This window comes from Pristiophorus japonicus, chromosome 9 (assembly GCF_044704955.1).
Source record: "Pristiophorus japonicus isolate sPriJap1 chromosome 9, sPriJap1.hap1, whole genome shotgun sequence".
NCBI classification, from domain to species: domain Eukaryota; kingdom Metazoa; phylum Chordata; class Chondrichthyes; family Pristiophoridae; genus Pristiophorus; species Pristiophorus japonicus.
The window spans coordinates 206,785,862-206,805,051 of NC_091985.1; the positions used below are offsets into that span (position 1 = coordinate 206,785,862).

The 19,190-nt window shown below is 45.8% G+C and overlaps 1 pseudogene; it reads left to right on the forward strand.

Moving 5' to 3' along the window:
• The window catches only part of LOC139274086 (zinc finger protein 850-like), a 78,192-nt pseudogene that overhangs the window by 22,057 nt on the left and 36,945 nt on the right, over window positions 1–19,190 (forward strand).

Sequence of the window (19,190 nt, forward strand, 5' to 3'; positions counted from 1 at the left end):
TTTGTGCCGTCAACTCATTTACTTTGCCTTTATTGCAAAGGGGATGGAGTATAAAAGCAGGGAAGTCTTGCTACAGTTATACAGGATATTGGTGCGGCCACATCTAGAATACTCCGTACAGTTTTGGTTTCCATATCTGAGAAAGGATATACTTGCTTTGAAGGCAGTTCAGAGAAGGTTCACGAGGTTGATTCCGGAGATGAGAGGGTTTGACTTATGAGGAAAGGTTGAGAAGGTTGAGCCTCTACTCATTGGAATTCAGAATAATGAGAGGTGATCTTATCGAAATGTATAAGATTATGAGGGGGCTTGACAAGGTGGATGCAAAGAGGATGTTTCCACTGATAGGGGAGACTACAACTAGGGGGCATAATCTTAGAATAAGGGGCCACCCATTTAAAACTGAGATGAGGAGAAATTTCTTCTGAGGGTTATAAATCTGTGCAATTCGCTGCCTCAGAGAGCTATGGAAGCCGAGACATTGAATACATTTAAGAGAGAGATAGACAGTTTATTAACCGATAAGAGAATAAAAGTGAAGGGAATAAAGGGTTATGGGGAACGGACAGGGAAGTGGACCTGTGTCCATGATCGGATCAGCCATGATCGTGTTGGGTAGTGGAGCAGGCGCGATGGGCCGTATGGCCTGCTCCTATTTCTTATGTTAGTTTTGTGCTTATGTTCTACACTGTCCCATTAGACATTTCCAGGACAGGTACAGCACGGGTTAGATACAGAGCAAAGATCCCTGTGCACTGTCCCATCAAACAGGGCAGGTGCAGCACTGGTTAGATAGAGAAAATCCCCCTCTATACCTTCCCATCAATCACTCCCAGGGCAGGTGCAGCACAGTTTAGATACAGTGCAAAGCTTGCTCTGCAATTACCATTGAAAACTCACAGGGTAAATACAGCATCATTTAGATACAGAGTAAAGCTCCTAGATACAGCATAAAGCTCCCTCTACCCTGGTTCACCAACACGCCCATTGCTGGTACAGTACTGGTTAGATACAGAGTAAAGCTCCCTCTACACTACCCCATCAAGCAATCCCAGGGCAGGTGCAGCACGGGTTAGATACAGAGTAAAGCTCCCTCTACACTGTCACATCAAACACTCCAGGGCAGGTACTGAACGAGTTAGATACAGAGTAAAGCTCTCTCTTTACGGTCCCATCAGACACTCCCAGGGCAGTTACAGCACAGGGTAGATACAGAGTAAAGCTCCTTCTACACTACCCCATCAAGCAATCCCAGGGCAGGTGCAACACGGGTTAGATACAGAGTAATGCTCCCTCGACACTGTCCCATCAAACAGGGAAGGTATAGCACCGGTTAGATAGAGAAAAGCTCCCTTTATACCTTCCCATCAATTACTCCATGGGCAGGTGCAGCACAGTTTAGATGCAGAGTAAAACTTGCTCTGCAATTACCATCAAACACTCCCAGAGCAAATACAGTATGGTTTAGGTATAGAGTAAAGCTCCAGGATATGGCACAAAGGTCCCTCTATCCTGGTCCATCAACTGTTCCCAGTGCAGGTACAGCATGGGTTAGGTAAAGAGTAAAGCTCTGTCTACACTGTCCCATCAAACATTTCATGGGCAGGTACTACATGGATTACATACAGAGTAAAGCTCCCTCTGCTCTGTCCTATCAAACATTGCCAGGCAGATACAGCAAGAGTTAGATACAAAGTAAAGCTCCATCTACTGTCCCATTAAACACTCCCAGGGCAGATACAGCACGGGTTAGATACAGAGTAAAGCTCCATCTGCACTGTTCCTTCAGGGGAGGAGAGGAAGGGGAACAAGTGAGTGCAGAACTATCCCAGCCAGAGTCAGCACCTTCAGGAAAGGAGAGGGAGGGGAACCAGTGAGTGTCGAACTGAGCCCAACCAGAATCACCACACTCAGGGGACAGGAACCAGTGAGTGTACAAGTGAACCCAGCCAGAGTCCATCCCTTTAGGAGAAGGAAGTGTACCAGTGAGTAGGACCTCAACCCAGCCAGAATTGGTGGTGAAAACTGGGAGTGGAGGAGCAACAGTCTAGAAATGTGTGTTGATTTGGATTTCAGCACAGCAGGCGGGATAATGTGTGGGACAGGGATTTACAGCTTCGGAAGAACAAGGGAGGAAAGAATGTTCCATGGAAACTAGATGTGTCTATTGTGAATTTCTGTCTTGTACTGACAGTGAAGAGTTTTGTTATCTCCTCTTACAGCATATTAGAAGGGGAGATTTTCAGACAGGAAACACAAACCAAACATCACGTCAAGATCTGACGGAGTCAATCGTTTCATCAGGATCTGAATATCATCGGCCTTTGAAAGTGGAAGGAGAAATGTTTGTCTGTTCTGCCAGTAGGAAAAGATTTCAATTATCAGTGTGACTGGAAAAGCACAAGACACAAACACCCGAGTGAGCGTGTTCCAGTGCACTGCCTGTGGAAAGAGCTTTAATGAGTTACACAGCCTGAAAAAACATCACACCGTTCACAGCGCGGAGAAACTGTAAACGTGTTGTGTGTGTGGTCGAGGCTTCAACTGATCGTCCAACCTGGAGAGTTACAAGGATAGCCACATCATGGAGAAACCGTGGAAATGTGGTGACTGTGGGAAGGTATTCAGATCACCGTCTGCGCTGGAAATTCATCGACGCAATCACACTGGGGAGAGGCCGTTCACCTGCTCTGAGTGTGGGAAGGGATTCACTGGGTCATCCCAACTTGTAGCTCACCGGCGAGTTCACACTGGGGAGAGGCCATTCACCTGCTCTGAGTGTGGGAAGGGATGCACTCAGTTATCCGACCTGCTGATACACCAGCGAGTTCACACTGGGGAGAGGCCGTTCACCTGCTCCGTGTGTGGGAAGGGATTCACTCAGTCAACCCACCTGCTGACACACCAGCGAGTTCACACTGGGGAGAGGCCGTTCACCTGCACTGTGTGTGGGAAGGGATTCACTCAGTCAACCCACCTGCTGACACACCAGCGAGTTCACACTGGGGAGAGGCCGTTCACCTGCTTAGACTGTGGGAAGGGATTCACTAATTCATCCCACTTGCTGAAACACCAGCGAGTTCACACAGGGGAGAGAGCATTCGCCTGCTCAGAGTGTGGGAAGCGCTTCACTCAGTCGTGCAACCTGCAGTCACACCTGCGAGTTCACACTGGGGAGAGGCCGTTCACCTGCTCAGAGTGTGGGAAGGGATTCACTCGGTCATCCGATCTGCTGATACACCAGCGAGTTCACACTGGGGAGAGGCCGTTCACCTGCTCAGCGTGTGGGAAGGGATTCACTTGTTCATCTCAGCTTGTAGTTCACCAGCGAGTTCACACTGGGGAGAGGCCGTTCACCCGCTCAGAGTGTGGGAAGGGATTCACTCGGTCATCCGACCTGCTGACACACCAGCGAGTTCACACTGGGGAGAGGCTGTTCACCTGCTCAGAGTGTGGGAAGAGATTCACTATGTCATCCAACCTGCTGAAACACCAGCGAGTGCACACTGGGGAGAGGCCGTTCACCTGCTCAGAGTGTGGGAAAGGATTCACTCAGTCATCCAACCTGCTGATACACCAGCGAGTTCACACCGGGGAGAGGCCATTCACCTGCTCTGAGTGTGGGAAGGGATTCACTATGTCATACAACCTGCTGAAACACCAGCGAGTTCACACTGGGGAGAGGCTGTTCACCTGCTCTGAGTGTGGGAAGGGATTCACTCGGTCATCCTATCTGCTGAGACACCAGCGAGTTCACAAGTGACTGTAGGGGTTGGAATCTGCTGTTATTGAGGCTGTTAACCACATCCCGATTGAACCATGTTCATTCTGATAGTTGGGGTTTATTTCTGCTGATGTTATTAACCCTATAACTGGGCTGTACTTTAATATTCTGTATATATTGCTGATGGTGTTCTCGGGGCTGCAGTGTCCATTTAAGAAACGCTGTGTTATCTTTCCCCTTAATTCAGCGACTCTCAACAGAAATTTAGATTGAAATAAAATTACCAACTTTTACTTTAATCTTAAATTGATCTTTGGTACAAAATCTACAATAGTGTGTGAAAGTTTCCACTGAATAAAATCTCCAATTAGAAAGAGCTTGCTGACAATTCTTACTGACTTGCACATTACACATAGTGACGCCTCCATTATCCACCAGAAAGAAGGGCAATGGGAATTGGTGGGGAATCAGTGTCCCCAAGTGTTGCCCCTCCAGTCTCTTGTAGCAATCCCCTCGGCACGGGAATGGAGACAAGTCCAGAACAAAACTATGCAGTACTCCAGGTGTTGTCTTACCAGTTCCCTGTACAGTTGTAGCAGGGCTTCCCTACTTTTATACTCCACCCCCCTTGCAATAAAGGCCAGCATTCCATTTGCCTTCCCTGATTAATTGATGTACCTGCATGCTAACATTTTGCGTTTCATGGAGAAGGATTCCCTCTGTACTACAGCATATTGTAATTGTCTGCATTTAAATAATTAGCATTTTTATTTTTCCTACAAAAGTAGATAACCTCACATTTTCTCACATTATGGTCCATCTGCCAGATTTCTGCCCGCTCACTGAGCCTATCTATATCCCTTTGTAGATTCTTTGTGTCCTCCTCACAACTTGCTTTCCACCTATTTTTGTATCATCAGCAAATTTGGCTGTGGTGCATTCGGTCCCTTCATCCAAGTCATTGATATAAATTGTAAATATTTGAGGCCCCAGCACTGATCCCTGCGACACCCCACTAGTTACAGTTTGCCAACCGGGAAATGACCCATTGATTCTGACTCTCTGTTTGTTTTCCGTTAGTTAGCTAATCCTCTATCCATGCTAATATATTACCCCCAACCCCATGAGCTCTTACCTTGTGCAGTAACCTTTTGTGTGGCACCTTATCAAATGCTTTCTGGAAATCCAAATATACGACATCAACTGGTTTTCCTTTATCCACTCTTTTTGTTACATCCTCAAACAACTCCAACAAATTTGTCAAACATGATTCCCCTTTTATAAAACCAAGCTACCATGCTGACTCTGTTTGACTGCAATATGATTTTCTAAATGTCCTGCCACTATTTCCTTAATGATGGACTCCAGATGGTAGGCTAACTGGTCTATAGTTTCCTGCTCTCTGTCTCCCTCCTTTCTTAAATACGAGTGTAACATTTGCGGTTTTCTAATCTGCTGGAACCTCTCCAGAATTCAGGGAATTTTGGTAGATTACAACCAATGCATCCACTATCTCTGCAGTCACTTTTAAGACCCTAGGTTGCATGTCATCAGGTCCAGGGGACTTGTCCACCTTTAGTCCCTTTAGTTTGCTTAGTACTTTATCTCTACTGATAGTGGCTGTTTTAAAGCCCCCGCCCCCCCCCACAATAGCTCCTTGATTATCAACTATTGGAATGTTTTCAGTGTCCTCTACCGTGAAGACCGATACAAAATATTTGTGTTAAATCTCTGCCAATTCTTTATTTCCCATCATTAATTCTCCAGTCTCATCCTCTAAGGAACCAATGTTTACTTTAGCTACTCGTTTCCTTCTTATATACCTGTCTGTTATATTTCTTGCTAGTTTGCTCTCATGTGCTATCTTCTCTGTCTTTATCATGTTTTTTAGTCGTCCTTTGCTGGTTTCTAACAATTTCCCAATCCTCTGGCCTTCCACTGTCCTTCGCAACATTGAATGCCTTTTTATTCAATTTGATACCATCCTTTACTTCCTTCATTAGCCAGGGATGGTTCATCCTTCTCTTAGCATCTTTATTTCTCACTTGAATAAATCTTTGCTGAGAAGTTATGAAATATCTCCTTAAATGTTTACTACTGCGTTTCTACAGTCTTACCCTTTAACATATTTTCGCAGTCTACTTAGTGTCAGTGATGAGGGTTGGTTTATATCAGACAGGAGGTGATTGGTGTCATGGAATCATAGCAGTTTACAACACAGAAGAGGCCATTTGGACCGTCGTGTCTGTGCGGTCGAAAAAGAGCTATCCAGCCTAATTCTACTTTTCAGCTCTTGGTCCGTTTCCCTGCAGGTTATGACACTTCAAATGCATATCCAAGTACTTTTGTAAATGCGATGAGGGTTTCTGCCTCTACTACTCTTTCACTCTTTCAGGCAGTAAATTTAGGACTCTGGAGGTTATGCTCGGACTGTGTAAAACATGAGTTCGACCACAGCTAGAGTATTCACACAGTTCTGGTCACCACATTACAGGAAAGCACTGGAGAGAGTACAGAGGATGTTACCTGGACTGAAGAATTTTAGCTATGAGGAAAGTTAGGATGGCTGGCATTCTTTTCTTTGGAATAGAGGTGACTGAGGATAGGCTTAATTGAGGTGTATAAAATTGAGGATCCCAGATGGAGTGGCTCTCGGCGATGCGACTCGAGGTGCTTAGCGCCCTCCTGGATGCACTTCTTCCACTTAGGGTGGTCTTTGGCCAGGGACTCATAGGTGTCAGTGGGGATGTTGCACTTTATCAGGGAGGCTTTGAGGGTGTCTTTGTAATGTTTCCTATGCCCACCTTTGGCTCGTTTGCCATGAAGCAGTTCCGAGTCGAGCACTTGCTTTGGGAGTCTTGTGTCTGGCATGCGAACAATGTGGCCTGCACACAATGTGGCCTGCCCAGCGGAGCTGATCAAGTCTGGTTTGTGCTTCAATGCTGGGGATGTTGGCCTGGTCAAGGACACTAATGTTGGTGGTGCGCCTGTCCTCCCAAGGGATTTGCAGGATCTTATGGAGACATCGTTGGTGGTATTTCTCCAGTGACTTGAGGTGTTTACTGTACATGGTCCATGTTTCTGAGCCATACAGGAGGGTGGGCATTGCTACAGCCCTGTAGACCATGAGCTTGATGGCAGATTTGAGGGCCTGGTCTTCAAACACTCTTTTCCTCAGGTGGTCAAAGGCAGCATTGGAGGTGGTGTGGAATCTCGTCGTCAGTATCTGCTCTTGTTGATAAGAGGTTCCCAAGGTATGGGAAATGGTCCACATTGTCCAGGGCTGCACCATGGATCTTGATGACTGGGGGGCAGTGCTGTGTGATGGGGAGGACCTTTGTCTTATGGATGTTTAGCGTAAGGCCTATGCTTTCGTATGCCTCAGTGAATACGTTGAGTATGACTTTGAGTTCAGCCTCTATGTGCACAGACGCAGGTTGGGGTGGTCTTGGATCTGGCCTGGAGACGACGAAGGTTGAACAGGTTCCCACTGATTCTGTAGTTCAGTTCTACTCCAGCGGGAGCTTGTTGAGTGTGAGGTGGAGCATGGCAGCGAGGAAGATTGAGAAGAGGGTTGGAGCGTGGATTGGGTCTGTAATGGATCCGTAGGTAAGGATCATCCATCGCCCCTGTGCTCGCTGACCTACATTGGCTCCCGGTTAAGCAACGCCTCGATTTGAAAATTCTCATCCTTGTTTACAAATCATTCCACAGCCTCGCCCCTCCCTATCTCTGTGATCTCCTTTAGTCTCACAACCCCCCGCTCCCCGTGATAACTTCTAATTCTGGCCTTTACCATCCCTGATTATAATCGCTCCACCAGCGATGGCTGTGCCTTGAGCTGCCTGGTCCCAAGCTCGGGAACTCCCTCCCTAAACCTCTCCCTCTCTTACCTCCTTCAAGACGCTCCGTAAAACCTGCCTCTTTGATCAACCTTTTGGTCCCCTGCCTTAATTTATTCTTGTGTGGCGCGGTGCCGAATGTATTTGTCCTGTAACACTCTTACACCGCGCGCTGGGAAGCGCCTTCCCAGAATTGTCTGTCCTTAATTTCTATCCTGTACTTACAGTGATGACTTTTGTAAACTCCTTATTACAGGTTATCAGAAGGGGAGGATTTGCAGATAGGGAACTTGAACCAAACATATTGTCAAGATCAGACAGTCACTCGATGCATCAGGACCTGAATATCATCAGCATTTGGATGTGGAGAAAGAAATGTTTGTCTATTCTGGTTGTGGGAAAAGATTTCAAACATCAGTGTGACTGGAATAGGACTGAAACACACACCCCCGAGTGAGAAATTAAGGACAGACAATTCTAGATTGTATGGAACATTCTTTCCTCTCTTGTTCCCCCAAAGCTGTAAATCCCCATCCCACACACTCTCCGTCCTCCCTGTACTGAAAGCCAAACACATCGCACCATCGCCATCATTTCTTCCTTCTCGCTGTTTTCTTCCTCACCTGAAGTTGCTGACTCTGGCTGAGTTCAGGTCAACACTCTCTGGTTCTCCTCCCCTGAAGGTGCTGACTCTGGCTGGGTGCAGTTCTACACTCACTGGTGCACTGCCTGTGGAAAGAGCTTTAACCAGTTACACAGCCTGAAAAAATATCGCACCATTCACAGCGGGGAGAAACCGTACACGGGTTCTGTGTGTGGACGAGGCTTCAACTGATCGTCCAACCTGAAGAGACACAAGGGCACCCGCACCATGGAGAAACCGTGGGAATGTGGGAAGGGATTCAGATCACTGTCTGAGCTGGAAACTCATCGACGCAGTCACATCAGGGAGAGACCGTTCACCTGCTCAGTGTGTGGGAAGGGATTCACTCAGTTATCCAATCCCATTGAACACCAGCGAGTTCACACTGGGGAGAGGCCGTTCACCTGCTCCGTCTGTGGGAAGGGATTCACTTGTTCATCTCACCTTACTGATCACAAGCGAGTTCACACTGGGGAGAGACTATTCGTCTGCTCTGTGTGTGGGAAAGGATTCATGAAATCATCTCACCAGCTGAGCCACCACCACACTCACACTGATGAAAGGCCATTTACCTGCTCCGTGTGTAGGAAGGGATTCACAAATTCATCCGACCTACTGGCTCACCAGCGTATCCACACTGGGGAGAGGCCATTTACCTGCTCTGAGTGTGGCAAAGGATTCACTTCTTCATCCAACCTCACTGCACACCGAGTTGTTCATACCAATAGGAGACCATTTAAATGTTCCGACTGTGAGAAGAGCTTTAAAAGCAGAAGTGATCTGATGAAACACCAACGTATTCACATGCTGTGAATCATATCGGGACTGAACCGTGTTCATTCTGACAGTTGGGTTTTGTTTCCCCTGTAACTGGGTTGGAGTTTAATTTTCTGGATATCTGACAAATAAATTAGCTTTGATTCCAACACACAGTGTGTCAATTCCTTGATTTCTCCAATATAAGATTGATATCCTTTAACCGACTGTTGCTTTTTTGGAACTTTTCTCCCTCATTTAACAATAACTTGAGCTTATGTAACACTTCAGGATGTCCCAAAGTGCTTTACAGCCAATGAAGTACAACAACATCAAAGTACATTTGAAGTGCATTCACTGTTGCAATATAGGAAGTGCGGCATACAATTTGCTCACAGCAAGCTGCCACGAACAGCAATGTGATACTGGCCAGATAATCTGTTTTAGTGATATTGGTTGAGGGCTGATGGGGCCTCGGTTCAGCGATTCATCTGAAAGATGGCAACACTGACAGTGCAGCAATCCCTCAGTACTGCATTGGAATGTCAGCCTAGATTTTGTGCTCAATTCTTTACAGGTAGACTTGAATCCAGAACCTACTGACTCAGAGACAAAACTGCTACCGCTAAGCCATGACTGACACCCGATCATTACTCATGATTATTTTAGTTTGGTTAGTCTCATGGACAAACTCCAACTCCCCATACCTTCCAGAGTGCCTCTCCTTGCCTTGGTATCCAGGGTATTGGTAACATGTCCATGTACCTGCCCTGGGAGTGTTTGATGGAACAGTGTAGAAGGAGCTTTACTCTGTATCTAACCCGTGCTGTTGCTGTCCTGGGAGTGTTTGATGGGACAATGTGGAAGGGGCTTTACTCTGTATCTAACCCATGCTGTACCTGACTGAAGAGCGCTTAAGGCAGACACTAGGTGTTCAGAATGACCCATTCCCCGATGCTGATATCCATCACCTCGATGAGAACATCATTTAACACAAGGATAAGAGAAACCCATCAGTTCCTCCCCTGGACACAGATCTGGAGGGACAGTGAGTGTCCCAAACATTGTTGTACAGTGTGCTCGATAGTTCCTCCCTGGGTCTGAGCCTTTTGGTGATGATTTGAATTTGATGCCCTCGAGTTACTGACTCACCGACTAGTGGAAATAGTTTTTCCTCGTTTACCTGATCAAATTTTGAATACCTCCCTCAGATCTCCAATTACCCTTTGTTATAATGAAAAGAGCCCCAGTTTCTCCAATCTCCCCTGGATAACTAAAGCCTCTCTTCCCTGGTATCATCTCAGTGAATCGCACTGCACCCTCTCCAAGGTGTTGCGCCAAATTTGCTAGATGTTCAAAAGATCAAACAAAGAGGTTTGCAATTTTCCTTTTAGGGTTCCCACAGTAAGTTTAACCTGAACAAAAGACTATAACACTAGATTCACAAGCCAACTTATCTTTAATAAATGCTTTAACAAACACTGCTCATTAGTCACTACAGAATATAGGACTCACAACCTATATAGAAATTACCCGATTCGGTCCGAGGTGATCAGTCTCCATCTGACTTCAGCTTAGGGATTCTACCCGAGGTTCCTGCTCCTGCTGTCGAGTGTTATTCCGAGGTTCTCGCTAACTTCCTTCAAAACCTTGTGTCTAGTCATAGCCTTTCTTCTCTCAGCTAAACACGTGTCGGTTTCGATAGATTCTGCTGACATTTCATCTTTGTACATATACATCCTTCTGTTATTGTAACCCTGTCTTGCCTCCAAGAATTATTACCAAACTGGTGTCTTTGTTACTGTGTATGTCCCATATCTTGATCAGTTAGGTCTTTTCATCTCTTCCCACACCCCCTGCTGTTTCTTACAGTGTGTTTCTGCTAAGGTAACTTCCCTCTGCCATTTGGCCTACATCTATTATTCCTGCAACTGACCTTCTGTTCGTTCACTAGCATTTATAGGGACCCTGTGTACTGACATTACTTATTCACACACACTCTCTTACACTCCTTTGAATTTGGCTTTACTATTTGGCAGCTTTTATCCTCATCTCCTTTGAAGTGGCTGTTGTTTTCAGTTCAAGAGAAGCTGAGTCTACTGGTTTAACCCTCAAGCATGAGTTAAATTCTTATTAATCGTGAATTCTTTCTGATATTTCCACAAGGGCCTCGACATTCTTCCTGGTGTAAGATCCCTAAAACCTGACAATATTCGAACTGCAGCCTAACCAATGATTTGTACAGGTTTATATGACCTCTACCCTTTTGTAATCCACACCCCTATTTATAACACCTAGGATCCCATGTGCTTCTTTAACCATTTTATCAACATAAAATGGTTAAAATACATTGACTTTGACTTATGTGTGCATCATGGGAAAGAGAAGTTTAGTCTGAGTTAGAAACTCAAACAATCGATTCACTGCAGACAGGTCGCCATGGCAACACTGATAAGATATTCCATTCACTGAACCCACTGTTGGAATCTGTAATCAGATTAGGGGAAAGAACAGGGTTTGTCTGTTAATGTAACAATGTAAGCTCAAACCAGAGTGAGTAACACAATAGATTAGATTATAATGTGTGATGTTTATACCTAGAATTGTGAAACTATAAGAAATAACAACTAACAGCAGGCAGGGGAGTTTAGTGATAATGAGAAAATTACTGAAGAAAAGTAACTGCTGGGAACTAGGGAAAGTGTCCTTGTAAATCACAGATTAGAGAAGTTCCAGCTGTCTTTTCCCAGCTTCCTGCCCAAACCCAGCAGAGAAGACAAAGAAGAGTCTGGTGTCAGAGATGATCACTGCAGGGTATAAAAGTGAGGGGAGACTGATGTAAGGGGGCAGTCTGGACTGGAGACACCGGAGATCAACCTCAGGGTGACCGAGGTTCCATCCAGCGGGCTGACCTAATGTCAGTTACTGTGGACATGCGGAACTTGCATGTTTACTCCGATATGGCAGAGCACAGAAAATCTGGCCAAATTATATTTAAAAGATTAAAGTTGCTAATAATAATCATTGAATATATTTAAGGTGGAGATAGACAGAGTTTTGAAAGATAAGGGAGTGAAGGGTTATGGGGAGCGGGCGAGAAAGTGGAGTTGAGGCCAGGATCAGATCAGCCATGATCTTATTGAATGGCAGAGCAGGCTCGAGGAGCCAGATGCCCTATTCCTTCTCCTATTTCTTATGTTTGTATGTTCTAAATCTAGACTCTCGATCCTCAATAAGACAAGGAATTAGTTAGAATCTTACAACCCTAAATCTCTCTGCTCCTCTACTCCATTCAAAGTTTTACCATTTAATGTACATTTCCTCCCTTTTTCTTCCTCGCAACATCTATCACAGCAAATTTCTCTGCATAAATCTCATTTCACATCTACCTGCCCCAATTACTAACCGGTGTATTGACAATGAAGGCACTTAAAGTCCTCTTCATAGTTGGCCATGGGCCCTTTTTGATGTTCCGTGGAGATTTTGATCGTGTACCCCATATACCCAAGCCCAGATCATTTCTCTACATTGAGCAGAGCATTGGTCCCCACACTTACCCTGGGAACACCACTGTTTACATCCCTCCAGTCTGAAGAACATCCATTAACCACTACTCTCTGTTTTCTGCTCTTTACCCAAATTCCTATCCACACTGCCCCACTCCCTTTAATACTGTGAGCCTTAATCTGATAAACAAGCCTCCTGTTCGGCACCTTATCAAACACCTTTTGACAATCCATCGACACAACATCCACTGTATTTCCTTTCTCACTGCACTGTGTTATTTCCTGAATCCCTGCTGTCTGTCCTGAATCAATCTATTTCACAAACAAATGCTGCAATATTTGCTCCAGCTCACAGGGTTCCATCTGTTTAAAGCCACAACAGAAAGATCCAGTTTCCTCCTGGAGTTTGAGAGAAATCAGCTTCAACAATGGGGCAGAGTTTCATCCAATGAGGGAGATCTGGGCTCAGCACTGCCCACTGGGTGTCACAAGCCCCGCCCCTCACATGCTCTGATTGGTTCGACCTACTGGCTCACCACCTATTTTCTATGTTTCTATGTTTCTATGTCTGTAAATGGAGGAGAAATGGGGACTGGTCAGGGAGTGTCTGTAAATGGAGAAATGGGGACTGGTCAAGGAGCATCTGTAAATGGAGGAGAAATGGGGACTGGTCAGGGAGAGTCTGTAAATTAAGGCAAAATTACTATTTTAGTTAACAAATGACCAGTGATTTTAATGGGACTCTTCCCGTGTCCCAGCTCCTGTAAGTACTGGCTGTAATGGTGCCAAACTCTCAGGAGGCTCCACACCACTGGCTGATCGTGTGTCAGTGATCTCCCATTAGATTAATGTGCTTCTGCTGGGTGTATGTTTAATAAAGTGCCCAAAGCATTTCACAAAAGGTGGGGAACCAGTGAGTGTAGAACTGAACCCAGCCAGAGTCAGCACCTTCAGGGGAGGGAGAGGGAGGGGAACCAGTGAGTGTAGAACTGAACCCAGCCAGAGTCAGCACCTTCAGGGGAGGGAGAGGGAGGGGAACCAGTGAGTGTAGAACTGAACCCAGCCAAAGTCAGCACCTTCAGGGGAGGAGAGGGAGGGGAACCAGTGAGTATAGAACTGAACCCAACCAGAGTCAGCACCTTCAGGGGAGTAGAGGAATGGGGAACCAGTGAGTGTAGAACTGAACCCAGACAGTGTCAGCACCTTCAGAGGAGGAGAGAAGTCGACCAAAAGGGAAAATGTTGGAGATGGTGCAATGGATTTAGACTTAAGCACAGGGAGGAGGGAGAGCGTGGAACAGAGATTTACAGATTTGGGGGAAACAAGAGAGGAAAGAATGTTCCATTGAAACTAGAATTGCCTCTTCTGAATTTTCATCCTGTACTTACAGTGATGATTTTTAAAAACTCCTTTTACAGTGTATTAGAAGGGGAGGATTTGCAGACAGGAAACTCAAACCAAACATATAGTCAAGATCTGACAGAGTCACTCACTTCATCACCACCTGAATATCATTGGCCTTTGAATGTGGAAGGAGAAATGTTTGTCTGTTCTGTCAGTGGGAACAGATTTCAAACATCACTGTGACTGGAAAAGGATCGAGACACAAACCCGAGTGAGAGTGTTCCAGTGCACTGACTGTGGAAAGAGCTTTAACCAGTTACACAGCCTGAAAAAACATTGCACCATTCACAGTGGGGAGAAACCGTACACGTGTTCTGTCTGTAGACGAGGCTTCAAATGATCATCCAAATTGGAGAGACACAAGGACACCCGCACCACGGAGAAACCGTGGGAATGTGTGGACTGTGGGAAGGAATTTAGTTACCCGTCTGAGCTGGAAACTCATCGCTACAGGCACACTGGGGAGAGGTTGTTCACCTGTTCCATGTGTGGGAAGGGAGTCACTAATTCATCACACCTTCTGAAACACCAATAGGTTCACACTGATGAGAGATCTTTTAAATAATCCGATGGTGCGAACTGCTTTAAAAGCACTGTGGATCTGATTCAACACCAGCGAGTTCACACTGACGAGAAACAGTTCAGTTGCTCTCACTGTGGGAAGAGGTTCAGGCATCACCCTCATTGCACAACAATGCACTCACACTGGGGGAGGCCATTTATCTGCCCCATGTGTGGGAAGGGATTTGCTTGCTTATCCACGCTGCTGACACACCAGTGAGTTCACACTGGAGAGAGGCCGTTCACCTGCTCTGTGTGCGGAAATCGATTTGCGTGCTCATCCACGCTGCAGAATAAGGGGTCAGACATTTAGGACAGAGAAGAGGAGACATTTTCTTATTCAGAGGGTGGTGAATCTTTGGAAATCTCTACTCCAGAGAGCTGTAGGTGCTCTGCCGTTGAGTAGATTCAAGACAGATGATGATCATTTTTGGGGAACTAAGGGAATTAAGAGCTATGGGGATAGTAAAGGAAGATGGAGTTTAGGTAGAAAATCAGCCATTATCTTCTTGAATGGCGGAGCAGATCCGAAGGGCCAAATGACTTACTCTGGCTCCTATCTGTTATGTTCTTATGTACCCTGCGTGGAGAGCCTTCCATTGGGGACCCCCGCCTCCGCACGACAGCAAGATGACCCACCATTGCGATTGAGACTGGGCAATGAACAAAATTCATCAATCAATGTCACAGAGACCTGAGTGCCCGGGTTCTTAGTCCTGGAGCCAAGTACGCTGGCCGCCACTTTTCCATCACTAACTCGCAACTTACGCCCGGCCCAATCTGGCTCAGTCACTAAATGCTTTCTAACTGTAATTCTAACTCTGATGGAAAGCTATGAGGCCGCATTGTATTGTACGACCTATCGGAGAGGCTTTTAATGGCTTTAATAAACTGGCAATAAGATTATTTTAAAAACTGGAAAGTGGTGAAAAATGCCACCAGCGCTGCCTCAAAACTCAGAGAAATCCACTTCATCAATGCCCCTGCCACAGGACTCAATCTCCACCCCCTCTCACCACTAGTGCACTGTGTCTGCAGTATGTACGGTCTTACAAAATGATCATGGTCAGGTCGTGTGGAGTCAAAGGTCAGGTAACAGAATGGATGGAAATATGGCAACAAACTACCCTCAACTCCAACAAATGATTTCCATTTTGCAAGCATTTTTTCATCCACTCTGCTGCCTGGCCCTTCACTCCACGCGGCCTGACTTTGATCATCTTGTAGATCTTACATATTGTTGTGGATAGCAAGCTGGTTACAAAACAGGAAAGAGAGAGTAGGGGTTAAGAGTAGCTATTCAGACTGGCAAAAGGTGGGAAGTGGTGTTCCACAGGAATCAGTGCTGGGACCACTGTTCTGGCAATAGGTGGGAAGTGGTGTTCCACAGGGATCAGTGCTGGGACCACTGTTCTGGCAATAGGTGGGAGGTGGTGTTCCACAGGGATCGGTGCTGGGACCACTGTTCTAGTAATAGGTGGGAGGTGGTGTTCCACAGGGATCGGTGCTGGGACCACTGTTCTGGCAATAAGTGGGAGGTGGTGTACCACAGGGATCGGTGCTGGGACCACTGTTCTAACAATAGGTGGGCAGTGGTGTACCACAGGGATCGGTGCTGGGGCCACTGTTCACCATTTACATAAAAGATTTCGACTCAGGAATCAGAAGTACAATTTCCAAATTTTTAGATGACACAAATTGGGAGATAGAGTTAATACTGAGGAAGACTGTGACAAAATGCAAGACGTTAATAAGTTTGCAGAATGCGTGTGTAATTGGCAAATGAATTTCAGTATAGATCAGTGTGAGGTGGTGTGCTTTGGTAGGAAGAATAAGGAGGCCACATTCTATTTGGGAAATAAGAGTCTAAATGGGGCCGAGGACCAAAGGGATCGAAGTGTACAGATACTTAAATCACTAAAAGTAGTGACGCGAGTTAATAAGACCATGAAAAAAGTAAACAAAGCACTGGGGTTCATTTCTAAAGATGACTTCTGTTCTGTGCCCAGGAGCTCTGAACCATGGAAGAGACGGCTGGGACACATTTCTTACACAGCTCAATATTAACCTGCACGGCGACTTTGCTGTCAGTGCAGAGAGATGAGAAAGACTAAAATGCCGTTTGCCCCTCTCAGTGTGGCCCTGAAGGACTGTGTCCAGGTTGAAGTTCTGTTCACCTCCCTGTACGATCCTACCCCCAGATTGTCCTCTCTGAGCTCACCAGGTGATGCTAAACACTCAGGTGGGAAAGACAAAAATCCACAGCAATGTGTTAAAAGCAAAGTTGATTTATTTCCCATTCATCCAGAATATTAAATTCCAGTCCAGTTATAGGAGTTAACATCAGCAGAAACAAACCCCAACTGTCAGAATGAACATGGTTCAATCCTGGGTGTGATTAACAGCAGCAATAACAGCAGAATTCAATCCCAGCAGTCACTTGTGAAGTCGCTGGTGTGTCAGCAGGATTGAAGACTGAGTGAATCCCTTCCCACACTCGGAGCAAGTGAATGGCCTCTCCCCAGTGTGAACTCGCTGGTGTCTCAGCTGGCTGGATGGCTGAAGCCTCGTCCACAAAAAGAACACGTGTACAATTTCTCCCCACTGTCAATGGTGCTTTTTGTTTCCATATTGAAAGGCCGATGATATTCAGGTCCCGATGAATCAAGTGACTCTGTCAGACCATGATGTGGTGTGCAATTTGAGTTTCCCATCTGCAAATCCTCCCCTTCTAATACACTGTAAAATTAATTTAAACCAGGAAAAAGGGAGTGTGAGAGAGAACCCAAGAGACAGGTTAATTTGAACTTGATGAATCTGTTAATTTGTGGGGCCAGCATTACAACAAAGTGACCACGGATTGTCGTAAAGACCCAACTGTTCACTAATGTCTGACTCTGGCTGGGTTCAGTTCTACACTCACTGGTTCCACACCCTCTCCTCCCCTGAAGGTGCTGACTCTGGCTGGGTTCAGTTCTACACTCACTGGTTCCCCTCCCTCTCCTCCCCTGAAGGTGCTGACTCTGGCTGGGTTCAGTTCTACACTCACTGGTTCCCCTCCCTCTCCTCCCCTGAAGGTGCTGACTCTGGCTGGGTTCAGTTCTACACTCACTGGTTCCTCTCCCTCTCCTCCCCTGAAGGTGCTGACATAGAAACATAGAAAATAGGTGCAGGAGTAGGCCATTCAGCCCTTCGAGCCTGCACCACCATGCAATAAGATCATGCTGATCATCACCTCAGTACCCCTTTCCTGCTTTCTCTCCAGACCCCTTGATCCCTTTAGCCATAAGGGCCATATCTAACTCCCTCTTGAATATATCCAATGAACTGACATCAAAAACTCTCTGCGGTAGAGAATTCCACAAGTTAATAACTTTCTGAGTGAAGAAGTTTCTCTTCATCTCGGTCCTAAATGGCTTACCCCTTATCCTCAGACTGTGTCCCCTGGTTCTGGACTTCCCCCACATCGGGAACATTCTTCCTGCATCTAACCTGTCCAGTCCCGTCAGAATTTTATATGTTTCTATGAGATCCCCTCTTATCCTTCTAAACTCCAGTGCATACAGGCCCAGTCGATCCAGTCTCTCCTCATATGTCAGTTCCGTCATCCCGGGAATGAGTCTGGTGAACCTTGGCTGCACTCCCTCAATAGCAAGAACGTCCTTCCTCAGATTAGGAGACCGAAACTGAACACAATATTCCAGGTGAGGTCTCACCAAGGCCCTGTACAACTGCAGTAAGACCTCCCTGGTCCTATGCTCAAATCCTCTCGCTATGAAAGCGAACATGTCATTTGCCTTCTTCACCGCCTGCTGTACCTGTATGCCAACTTTCAATGACTGAAGTACCATGACATCCAGGTCTCGTTGCACCTCCCCCTTTCCTAATCTGTCACCATTCAGATAATATTCCACCTCCCTGTTTTTGCCACCAAAGTGGATAACCTCACATTTATCCACATTATACTGCATCTGCCATTCATTTGCCCACTCACCTAACCTGTCCAAGTCACCCTGCAGCCTCTTAGCATCCTCCTCACAGCTCACACTACCACCCAGCTGAATGTCATCTGCAAACTTGGAGATATTACACTCAATTCCTTCGTCAAAATCATTAATGTATATTGTAAATAGCTGGGGGCCCAACACTGAACCTTGCGGTACCCCATTAGTCACTGCCTGCCATGCTGAAAAGGACCCGATTATTCCTACTCTTTGCTTCCTGTCTGCCAACCAGTTCTCTATCCACGTCAGTACATTACCCCCAATATTATGTGCTTTAATTTTGCACACTAATTTCTTGTGTGGGACCTTGTCAAAAGCCTTTTGAAAGTCCAAATACACCACATCCACTAGTTCTCCCTTGTCCACTCTACTAGTTACTTCCTCAAAAAATTTTAGAAGATTTGTCAAGCATGATTTCCCTTTCATATATCTGTGCTGACTTGGACCGATCCTGTCACTGCTTTCCAAATGCACTGCTATTACATCTTTAATAATTGATTCCAACATTTTCCCCACTACCGCTGTCTGTGATCTTTCCCCTTAATTCAAGGACTCTCATCCGAAATTAGTTTACAATAAAATTTTGAACCATTACTTCAATCCTAAATTGATGTTTGGGACAAAATCTACAATTCACTGTCTGAAAGGTTCCACTGATTAACATCTCCAATTAGAAAGTGCTGATTAATCATCGTTGGCAATTCTTACTGACTTGCACATTACACACTGACACCTCCATTATCCACCAGA